This window comes from Hemitrygon akajei, chromosome 14 (assembly GCF_048418815.1).
Source record: "Hemitrygon akajei chromosome 14, sHemAka1.3, whole genome shotgun sequence".
NCBI lineage: Eukaryota > Metazoa > Chordata > Chondrichthyes > Myliobatiformes > Dasyatidae > Hemitrygon > Hemitrygon akajei.
Genome location: NC_133137.1, coordinates 43,037,918 through 43,050,284, shown reverse-complemented (window position 1 = coordinate 43,050,284; position 12,367 = coordinate 43,037,918).

The following is a 12,367-nucleotide window of genomic DNA, read 5'->3' as shown; positions in this document are numbered from 1 at the left end:
TACCATTTCGTGAAAGCCCGGAACCTGCCATACTCCCTTGAGGAAATCAGGACGATGACCAGGGACTGCCAAGTCTGCGCTGAGTGCAAACCGCACTTCTACCATCCTGAAAAGGCGCAACTTATCAAGGCCACCCGCCCCTTTGAGCGACTGAGTGTCAACTTTAAGGGCCCCCTTCCTCCACCGACTGCAATGTGTACTTTCTCAACATAATCGACGAGTACTCTCGGTTCCCCTTTACCATCCCCTGCCTCGATACCACTGCCACGTCCGTCATAAAAGCCCTGCACCAGCTCTTCACTCTGTTCGGATATCCCCGCTATATCCACAGTGATAGAGGGTCCTCCTTTATGAGTGACAAGCTGCGCCAGTACCTACTGGCTAGGGGCATTGCTACTAGTAGGACCACGAGCTATAATCCCTGGGGGAATGGACAGGTGGAGAGGGAGAATGCCACTGTGTGGAAGGCCACACTCTTAGCCCTTAGGTCAAGGGGATTGTCGGTCTCTCGCTGGCAGGAGGTTCTCCTCAAGGCACTCCACTCCATCCGCTCCCTGTTATGCACATCCACCAATGCCACCCTTCATGAGCGACTCTTTTCTTTTCCCAGGAAGTCTGCCACTGGGATCACCCTACCTGCTTGGCTGATGCCCCCGGGGCCAGTGCTGCTCTGGAAACATGCGAGGAGCAATAAATACTCCCCGATGGTCGAGAGGGTTCACCTACTTCATGCGAACCCCCAGTATGCCTACATGGTCTTACCTGATGGGCGGGAGGACACGGTCTCCGTCTGCAACCTGGAGCCCGCAGGAGCATCAGGCCCCTACCCCGAACACTCCACGGTGACTATGAACCCCATACCCACTGATGTATATACCCACGAGACACCGCGCATGCCAAGCCCTACACAGACTCCTCACAACACTCCCATACCGCATGAGGGATTACACACACATGCATGAGGGATTACTGATGCCTAACGGGCTGGCACCTCAAGTCAGGGTGGAGCCAGCACAACCACCGTCACCGGTGCAATCACCACCGGTGCTACGTAGATCGCAGCGACAGACTCGATCGCCTGATAGACTTAACCTGTAAATATACTTGTCAGAAACTTCAACCCGTGGGGACTCTCTTTTAAAACAAAGGGGGGGAGGAGTGAATGTGGTAAACTATGTATACCTGTCTGGACACGCCCCTCTGCTGACTGCTCCTGTGGCTCCTCCCACAGACCCCTGTATAAAGGTGATTGGGGCACTGCTCCTCTCTCAGTCTCCGAGATGCTATGCTCCCTTTTGCTGTTAATAAAAGCCTATCGTTCACTTCCTGTCTCTGAGAGTTATTGATGGTGCATCAAACACCACTGGTGGCATGGGGAGGTAATATTCTTTTATGTTCATCTGAGCATGATCTATGGGTTTAACTAAGGCATTTGTTGTGGAATAAAACTGTAGGATGTTAGAATCCCTGTTTAAAATGTTCCAATTCTGCATCTGAAATAATTATTGTCGCCTGATCGCATGATTATCTCCCCTCCCCCAGACCAACAGTAGAATTTCCTGGTCCTTCCAGGCCAGCCGAAAGTGGATTTAAACCCTCACCCTGGCTTTGCTAGGGAGGTGTGGAGATTGGATTTGATGGTGAATAGTTGTATTGGAAAGTTAAAGAAAGTGTGTTGTATTTGTAAGTTTTTGTACACCTGTGTTTGTATTTGTCTGTTTGTAAATACTTTTTGTCTTCACAACTTTAGGGCAGCTTTTGCATTTTTTTCACCTGACACTAAATAAAACCCCTTGCACTAACTGCTGCTGTGGCTCGCCATCTGTTTTTTCCCCCAACTGGTGACCCTCGTCGTGACCCAACTGTTAGAGGTGTGACACTGGAAGCAACCTAGTTTCAGTGGCCCTATTGCACTACTTAATGGGGACTATCATAGTGGGGAACTGAAGTAATGGATTTTAAATGGAATGCTCATCATCAGCGATGTGATAAAAGGGGACCAAACCACGTTGGATGGGTCTCTTTTCTTTGTCTCTTTTGTCTTCATCTTCTCCCCTCACTAACAGGCTTTTGCTCCTTGCTGTCTTCCCCCTTTTCCTCACTCCTTTGTTCTTCGGTGCCTAAGGAAATCAACATTAAGCAACAAGTTTTATATCTCATTCTTGGCTTCAAAAGAACGTCAGATCAAAAACATTAGGATCCAACAATTAACTCGCAAAATGGTGGAGGAACTCAGCAGGCCAGGCAGCATCTGTGGAAAAGAGTAAACAGTTGAGGTTTTGGGCAGAGACCCTTAATCAGGATATGTGTGCAACTGCTTGTCAATTTGGTATAAAAATGGCTTCTCTCTGTTCAGATGAGGTGTGGTTCCAGTGTGGTTCCAGGTGCCATGTTGCTATCCTGGTGCAGAGGTAAATAACGTGTGATTAAGAGGTGAGTGCAAGTTTTCAGAGCCCAGTTAATCGTCAGTGGCATCTGCACCGGGGCAGGCCTATGCAGTGGCATTGCCCAATGTCATTAAAGGCTTGCTCACTGCTGTCCTGACTGGCAGCATGACTCTCCTCCTGCTCCTGTGCTCTCTGTTCACTCACAACCTTGCCCATGTTCTGTTAGTGAGCTCAGCACCTCAGGGTTGGGTGGGCACAGTGATCGGCTACAACCTTTCGTATATTACCTGGCATCCCCCATCATGACTTTCTTTTTGTCCAGCTCCGCATCCAGGGAGTGAAATTCCTTTGAGATTTCTGCACTTTTTTCTACACTTCTCACTGCCTCAGGAAAGCAGCCAGCATAATCGGACCCCATCCATCCCAGACATTTTCTCTTCATCCCCTCTTCCATCAGGCAGAAGAAAGAGAAGTCTAAAAACACATAGGCACCAGGCTCAAGGACAGCTTCCAACCTCCTGTTATCAGACTATTGACTTGTTCCCCAATACGGTAAGGTGGACTCTTGACCTCATGACCTAACTTCCTGTGACTTTGTGCCTTGTCGACTATTTGCACGGCCGACACTTCCTCTATAGCTGTTAACTTTATTCTGGTATTGTCTTCTCTTGTACTACCTCAACATGCTATTGTAATGAAGTAGTTTGTAATGTAAATATTGTAACAAAACAGGTACTGTGAAAAGTTTCTCTTGCATACTGTTCATATAAATCAAATTGCACAGTGCATTGAGATAGAATAAGCTAAAACAATAACAAATGCAGAATAGAGTATAACAGCTACAGAGAAAGTGTGGTGAAAGTAAGCAATAAGATGCAAGATCACAACAAGGTAAATTGTGAGGTCAAGAGTACATCTTAAAGTTTAAAGATCTTCCCAGCATTGAGGATACCTTCAAAAGGCAGCATCCATCATCAAGGACCCCATCACTCAAGACTTATAAGGAGGTGCAGGAGTCTAAAGACACAAACTCAATATTTCAGGACCAGATTCTTCCTCTCCACCATCAGATTTCTGAATGGACAATGAATCCATGAGCACTACTTTTTTCTCTCTTGTTGCACTACTTATTTAATTGTGTACTTGCTGTAATTTATAGTTTCTATTATTATGTATTGCAATGTACTACTGCTACAAAACAAAAAAAATTCATGACATATGCCAGTGACTGACTTGTCTGTGGAATGGGAAATCCCAGAGTGAGTTGGAGACAGTTCCTTCTGGACTTTATGCACTGGGTTTAAAAAGTGACCAGTGCCTGCGGGATTTGTCTGTGGAGTGAATTCGAGACAGTACCTTGTGGAATTTATGCGCCAGGATTAAAACATGACCAGGGTCTGTTGGGACTTGACTGCAGAGTGGGTGATTGCTTTGATTATTAATAACTTAGCAAGAAACAACAAAAAGAAATGGGGTAAGCGGAGCAGCCATTGTAGGAGCGACCATTGTTGGAATGGGCCAGTGTTAGAGCGGTCAGGCTTGGACGAGAATAGGTGCAGGCTAGAACTTAAGCTTGAGAAGCTAAGGTGTAGCAAGTGCAGGCAGGATGGTAGTTCAGGTAGTGGAATGCTCTTCCTGTAAGATGTGGAATTTCAGGGTACCTGACAATTTCCCTTATGTCTACATTTACAGGAAGTGTATTCAACTGCAGCTTCTGACTGACAAGGAGCTGAACCTGGAGGTGGATGTACTCAGGACTATCGGGGAGGCTGAATACATCATAGATAAGAATTTTACTGAGGTGGTCACATCCAGAGTACAGGCTTCAGGTAGTAGCTGGAAGAAGTGTTACGTTCCCAGTAACCGGGTGACTTACCAGCAAAGATAGAGAGGTCCGCTGAAGCCTGATGATACTATTTTCAAACGTTTTTATTTATAAAGGGGCACAAACGTATGGTTAATACAAAACATTCAGATCATATACATCGTCAAAACTCAATCTAAAGCACAGGTATAGTAATAATCAATCAAAAATAAGCTCTATCGTTGTCTAGGGGATAATACTGAGTCCAATGGAATATAAGAGTCACTCAAAGTCTGCAGGCTTCCTCGTTTTGGGAACCGCTGGCATTTCACGTGTTGGAGAGAGAGAGAAGGAACACTTGCCTGTCGTCTTTGCGTAGCAAATCCCTGTTGTTAGTTAAAACGGTTTTTCCCTTGGTTTCAGCCACAGACTCCCGATCCGGAATCTAACGCACGTGGCTTCCTTCAGAATGGCTTCCCGCTCCGACGGGAAGTGCTATCGTGTCTTCTTCGTGTGTCTCCTTGGTGCGTCTGAGGCCCCGCCTCGGCAGCCCACCTTTTATCTGGACTGGCAGGGTTGTAGATGTCAATCAGGGTGGGGGTGAGGCAATCTTTCCCCCATCACCCAGCCCACATTGCCCTGAGGGTTTGCACGTAGTCCAGTCCCTTATTCCACAAAGGTGTCTCCCAAGACAATAGCTATGTCCATGGCTTTTGTCTGGCTGAGAGGCCAGCCCACATTCCAAACTGTAAGGCTGCTCTCTCTCTCTCTCGCGATTCTCACAAAGGAGGGGGCTGGGGTCATAACAGAAGTAAAAGGAGTAAGCAGTCTGAACAGGGTTCCCCTGAGCAACAAGTATAATTCTCTGGGGGGGGGGGTCTATCAGGGCACAGCAGACGGGCAGTGGCCCTGTAGACGGCTCTGAGGCTCAGCAGTGAAGGGTAAAGTCAGGCAGTGTGGTAGTGATAGACGTCTCAATAGTTGGGGGGAACGGACTGCAAATTCTGTGGCCTTGAGAGAAGCCAAGATGGTGTGTTGTCTCCCAAGTGCTAGGGTCCAGGCTGTCTCAGAGTGGCTGCAGAAGATTTTCAAGAGGGAGTGTGAGCATCCAGAGGTTGTGATGCACAATGGTGCCAATAACATAGATAGAAAGTGGGAAGAGGTCCTGTGCAGTGAGCATAGGGAGTTAGGGAAGAGGCTGAAGAGAAGGCCTTCCAAGGTAGTAATCTCTGGAATACTCCAGTACCAGGTGCTAATCAGGGCAGGTGTAAGATGATAGAATGAGTGGCCGAGGAAGTGGTGCAATTGGCAGGATTTCAGATATACAGATAATTGGGATCATGTCTGGGGAAGGTACGACCTATACAAAAAAAAGATGGGTTACACCTGAATCTGAGGAGGGCCAGTAGCCTTGCTGGCAGGTTTGTTAGAGCTGTTGGGGAGTATTTAAACTAATATGGAGGGGGATGGGAACTGGAGTCATAGAACTGAGGATGGGGCAGTTGGTATACAAATTGATACATTGTGTAGTGAGACTGAGGAAGGACAGGCAGATGAGAGGGCAAGATTGGAGTCAGAGGGATGAGTTGAAGTGCAATGGGGACAAAATTAAAAAGGGTGATGAATTCAGGACTAAAGTTGTTATATTTGAATGCACACAGTATACAGATGTAACACCTGTCCAACAGACTGGTATATGTCTAGGGGAAGAACCCCAGCCACTCTCCAACCCCACCTCCCTTATACGCAGGTGCTGTGGAAAACAAGTTAATGCAGTGACGCACACACAATATCAAACTCACACCAGATACCGTTATAGAATATACTTTAAAGATTTGACTAGAACTAAAAGATTACTAACAATACAGTACATATGATGGAAAATAAAATAAAATATAAAGGCGCCAAACTTATCAGAGTTCAGTCAGTTTAGTGCACATTGTTGGAGCTCAACCATCAAACCACTCGACCCCTCGTCGCTTTCCGCTGACCTCCACGTCCTTGCACCTGGGACCACCCTAGTGGTTGACCGAGCAGTGCCGCACACGTCTACCTTCCTCAGCGTCCTCCTCCCGACTCCCTGAAAAGACTGCGAAAACCCCCCAGCTTCCAGACCCACAAGACAAAATATCATTTCCCCATTGGTTAACAAATGAATACAATCCCGATATCAGCAAGTCTAAAGCTAAACAACTGCGAGAGAAAGCACTTATCATAACAAAGAAGCGTTCCTACTCTTAACAAAACAAAGAAGCCATTTTAATTAATATATACAGTACATTGTACACAGAATAAAGTAGATTATCTTTTAGCACAGCTGGAGATTGACATATTTGACATTATGGGCATCATCGAGTCATGGCTGAAAGAAGATCACAGTTGGGTACTTAACATCCAAGGATACACATTGTATCAAAAGGACAGGCAGGTGGGCAGAGGGGATGGAGTGGCTCTGATGGTAAAAAATGAAATCAAATCCTTAGAAAGAGGTGACATAGGATTGGAAGATGTAGAATTAATGTAGTAGAGTTTAAAATAAAATACAAGGGTAAAAAGACTCTGAAGGAAGGTACAGTATATACAGCCTCCCAACAGTAGCTAGGCTATGGTATACAAATTACAATAGGATATAGAACAGGCATGTAATAAGGGCGATGTTACAATAGTCATGGGGATTTCAATATGCAGGTAGATTGGGAAAATCAGGTTGATGCTGGATCCCAAGAGAAAGAATTTGTAGAATGCCTAAGAGATAACTTTTTAGATCATCTTGTGTTGGAGCCTACATAAAGGAAATTCTGGATTGGGGTATTATGTAATGAACCAGATTTGATTAGTGAGCTCAAGGTAAAGGAACCATTAGGAGATAGTGATCATGATATGATAGATTCACCCTGCAGTTTGAGAGGGAAAAGACAGTGGAGTATTACAGTGGAGTAAAGGGAATTATACAGGCATGAGAAAGGAATTTGCAAATGTTGACTTGGAAGTGGACACTATCAGGGATGATGAAAAAACAGCAATGGCTGGATTTTCTGGGGGCAATTTGGAAGGCATAGGATAGATCTCAAAGAAGAGGAAGTATTCTGAAGGCAGGATGAGGCAACTTTGCATCACAAGGGAAGTAGAAGAAAGAGAGTACATACAATACAGTTAAAATTAGTGAAGTTAAAGGATTGGGAAACTTTTCAAACACAAGGCAACTAAAAAGTCATTGGCTTATTGGCTAATAAGATAAGTTTTTCCAGATATATAAAGAGTAAAATAGAAGCAAGACTAGATATCAGATATTTAAATCTTACATCCATCAAACACTGTTCGGTGCGGAGTCAGTGACACACTGCCGGGAGCGGCGTCGGTGACACACTGCCGGGAGCAGAGTCGGTGACACACTGCCGGGCGCGGAGTCAGTGACACATTGCCGGGTGCTGAGTCGGTGACACACTGCCGGGTGCGGCGTCGATGACACACTGCCGGGTGCGGAGTCGTTAACACACTGCCGGGTGCGGCGTCGATGACACACTGCCGGGTGCGGAGTCGTTAACACACTGCCGGGTGCGGCGTCGTTAACACACTGCCGGGTGAGGCGTCGTTAACACACTGCCGGGTGCGGCGTCGTTAACACACTGACGGGTGCGGCGTCGTTAACACACTGCCGGGTGAGGCGTCGTTAACACACTGCCGGGTGCGGCGTCGTTAACACACTGACGGATGAGGCGTCGTTAACACACTGCAGGGTGCGGCGTCGGTAACACAATGACGGATGCGGAGTCGTTAACACACTGCCGGATGCGGAGTCGTTAACACACTGCCGGGTGCGGCGTCGTTAACACACTGCCGGATAAGGCGTCGTTAACACACTGCCGGGTGCGGCGTCGTTAACACACTGACGGATGCGGAGTCGTTAACACACTGCCGGGTGCGGAGTCGTTAACACACTGACGGATGCGGAGTCGTTAACACACTGCCGGGTGCGGAGTCGTTAACACACTGCCGGGTGCGGCGTCGTTAACACACTGCCGGGTGAGGCGTCGTTAACACACTGCCGGGTGCGGCGTCGTTAACACACTGACGGGTGCGGCGTCGTTAACACACTGCCGGGTGAGGCGTCGTTAACACACTGCCGGGTGCGGCGTCGTTAACACACTGACGGATGAGGCGTCGTTAACACACTGCAGGGTGCGGCGTCGGTAACACAATGACGGATGCGGAGTCGTTAACACACTGCCGGATGCGGAGTCGTTAACACACTGCCGGGTGCGGCGTCGTTAACACACTGCCGGATAAGGCGTCGTTAACACACTGCCGGGTGCGGCGTCGTTAACACACTGACGGATGCGGAGTCGTTAACACACTGCCGGGTGCGGAGTCGTTAACACACTGACGGATGCGGAGTCGTTAACACACTGCCGGGTGCGGAGTCGTTAACACACTGCCGGGTGCGGCGTCGTTAACACACTGACGGATGCGGAGTCGTTAACACACTGCCGGGTGCGGAGTCGTTAACACACTGCCGGGTGCGGCGTCGTTAACACACTGCCGGATGAGGAGTCGTTAACACACTGCCGGATGCGGAGTCGTTAACACACTGCCGGATGCGGCGTCGTTAACACGCTGCCGGGTGAGGCGTCGGTAACACACTGCCGGGTGCGGAGTCGTTAACACACTGCCGGATGCGGCGTCGTTAACACGCTGCCGGGTGAGGCGTCGGTAACACACTGCCGGGTGCGGCGTCGTTAACACACTGCCGGATGAGGAGTCGTTAACACACTGCCGGATGCGGAGTCGTTAACACACTGCCGGGTGCGGAGTCGTTAACACGCTGCCGGGTGAGGCGTCGGTAACACACTGCCGGATGAGGCGTCGTTAACACACTGCCGGATGAGGCGTCGGTAACACACTGCCGGATGAGGCGTCGTTAACACACTGCCGGATGACGCGTCGTTAACACACTGCCGGATGACGCGTCGTTAACACACTGCCGGATGCGGAGTCGTTAACACACTGCCGGATGAGGCGTCGGTAACACACTGCCGGATGACGCGTCGTTAACACACTGCCGGGTGAGGCGTCGGTAACACACTGCCGGATGACGCGTCGTTAACACACTGCCGGATGACGCGTCGTTAACACACTGCCGGATGAGGCGTCGTTAACACACTGCCGGATGAGGCGTCGTTAACACACTGCCGGATGCGGAGTCGTTAACACACTGCCGGATGAGGCGTCGGTAACACACTGCCGGATGACGCGTCGTTAACACACTGCCGGATGACGCGTCGTTAACACACTGCCGGATGCGGAGTCGATAACACACTGCCGGATGCGGAGTCGTTAACACACTGCCGGATGAGGCGTCGGTAACACACTGCCGGATGAGGCGTCGGTAACACACTGCCGGATGACGCGTCGTTAACACACTGCCGGATGCGGAGTCGTTGACACACTGCCGGGTGCGGCGTCGTTAACACACTGCCGGATGAGGCGTCGTTAACACACTGCCGGATGAGGCATCGTTAACACACTGCCGGATGCGGAGTCGTTAACACACTGCCGGATGCGGCGTCGTTAACACACTGCCGGATGAGGCGTCGGTAACACACTGCCGGATGAGGCATCGTTAACACACTGCCGGATGAGGCGTCGGTAACACACTGACGGATGAGGCGTCGTTAACACACTGCCGGATGAGGCGTCGTTAACACACTGCCGGATGCGGAGTCGTTAACACACTGCCGGATGAGGCGTCGTTAACACACTGACGGATGCGGAGTCGTTGACACACTGCCGGATGAGGCGTCGTTAACACACTGCCGGATGAGGCGTCGTTAACTCACTGCCGGGAACGGAGTCGTTAACACACTGCCGGATGCGGCGTCGTTAACACACTGCCAGATGAGGCGTCGTTAACACACTGCCGGATGAGGCGTCGTTAACACACTGCAGGGAACGGCGTCGTTAACACACTGCCGGATGCGGCGTCGTTAACACACTGCCGGATGCGGAGTCGTTAACACACTGCCGGATGAGGCGTCGTTAACACACTGCCGGATGAGGCGTCGTTAACACACTGCAGGGAACGGCGTCGTTAACACACTGCCGGATGCGGCGTCGTTAACACACTGCCGGATGCGGAGTCGTTAACACACTGCCGGATGAGGCGTCGTTAACACACTGCCGGGTGAGGCGTCGTTAACACACTGCCGGGTGCGGCGTCGTTAACACACTGCCGGGTGAGGCGTCGTTAACACACTGCCGGGTGCGGCGTCGTTAACACACTGACGGATGAGGCGTCGTTAACACACTGCAGGGTGCGGCGTCGGTAACACAATGACAGATGCGGAGTCGTTAACACACTGCCGGATGCGGAGTCGTTAACACACTGCCGGGTGCGGCGTCGTTAACACACTGCCGGATAAGGCGTCGTTAACACACTGCCGGGTGCGGCGTCGTTAACACACTGACGGATGCGGAGTCGTTAACACACTGCCGGGTGCGGAGTCGTTAACACACTGACGGATGCGGAGTCGTAAACACACTGCCGGGTGCGGAGTCGTTAACACACTGCCGGGTGCGGCGTCGTTAACACACTGACGGATGCGGAGTCGTTAACACACTGCCGGGTGCGGAGTCGTTAACACACTGCCGGGTGCGGCGTCGTTAACACACTGCCGGATGAGGAGTCGTTAACACACTGCCGGGTGCGGCGTCGTTAACACACTGACGGATGCGGAGTCGTTAACACACTGCCGGGTGCGGAGTCGTTAACACACTGACGGATGCGGAGTCGTTAACACACTGCCGAGTGCGGAGTCGTTAACACACTGCCGGGTGCGGCGTCGTTAACACACTGCCGGGTGCGGAGTCGTTAACACACTGCCGGGTGCGGAGTCGTTAACACACTGCCGGGTGCGGCGTCGTTAACACACTGCCGGGTGCGGAGTCGTTAACACACTGCCGGATGCGGAGTCGTTAACACACTGCCGGATGAGGCGTCGGTAACACACTGCCAGGTGCGGCGTCGTTAACACACTGACGGATGCGGAGTCGTTAACACACTGCCGGATGAGGCGTCGGTAACACACTGCCGGATGAGGCGTCGGTAACTCACTGCCGGATGAGGCGTCGTTAACACACTGCCGGGTGCGGCGTCGTTAACACACTGACGGATGCGGAGTCGTTAACACACTGCCGGGTGCGGAGTCGTTAACACACTGACGGATGCGGAGTCGTTAACACACTGCCGGGTGTGGAGTCGTTTACACACTGCCGGGTGCGGCGTCGTTAACACACTGACGGATGCGGAGTCGTTAACACACTGCCGGGTGCGGAGTCGTTAACACACTGCCGGGTGCGGCGTCGTTAACACACTGCCGGATGAGGAGTCGTTAACACACTGCCGGATGCGGAGTCGTTAACACACTGCCGGATGCGGCGTCGTTAACACACTGACGGATGCGGAGTCGTTAACACACTGCCGGGTGCGGAGTCGTTAACACACTGACGGATGCGGAGTCGTTAACACACTGCCGGGTGCGGAGTCGTTAACACACTGCCGGGTGCGGCGTCGTTAACACACTGCCGGGTGCGGCGTCGTTAACACACTGCCGGGTGCGGAGTCGTTAACACACTGCCGGATGCGGAGTCGTTAACACACTGCCGGATGAGGCGTCGGTAACACACTGCCGGGTGCGGCGTCGTTAACACACTGACGGATGCGGAGTCGTTAACACACTGCCGGATGAGGCGTCGGTAACACACTGCCGGATGAGGCGTCGGTAACACACTGCCGGATGAGGCGTCGTTAACACACTGCCGGATGCGGAGTCGTTAACACACTGCCGGATGAGGCGTCGGTAACACACTGCCGGGTGCGGCGTCGTTAACACACTGCCGGATGAGGCGTCGTTAACACACTGCCAGATGAGGCATCGTTAACACACTGCCGGATGCGGAGTCGTTAACACACTGCCGGATGCGGCGTCGTTAACACACTGCCGGATGCGGAGTGGTTAACACACTGCCGGATGAGGCATCGTTAACACACTGCCGGATGAGGCGTCGTTAACACACTGCCGGGAACGGTGTCGTTAACACACTGCCGGATGCGGCGTCATTAACACACTGCCGGATGAGGCGTCGTTAACACACTGCCGGATGCGGAGTCGTTAACACA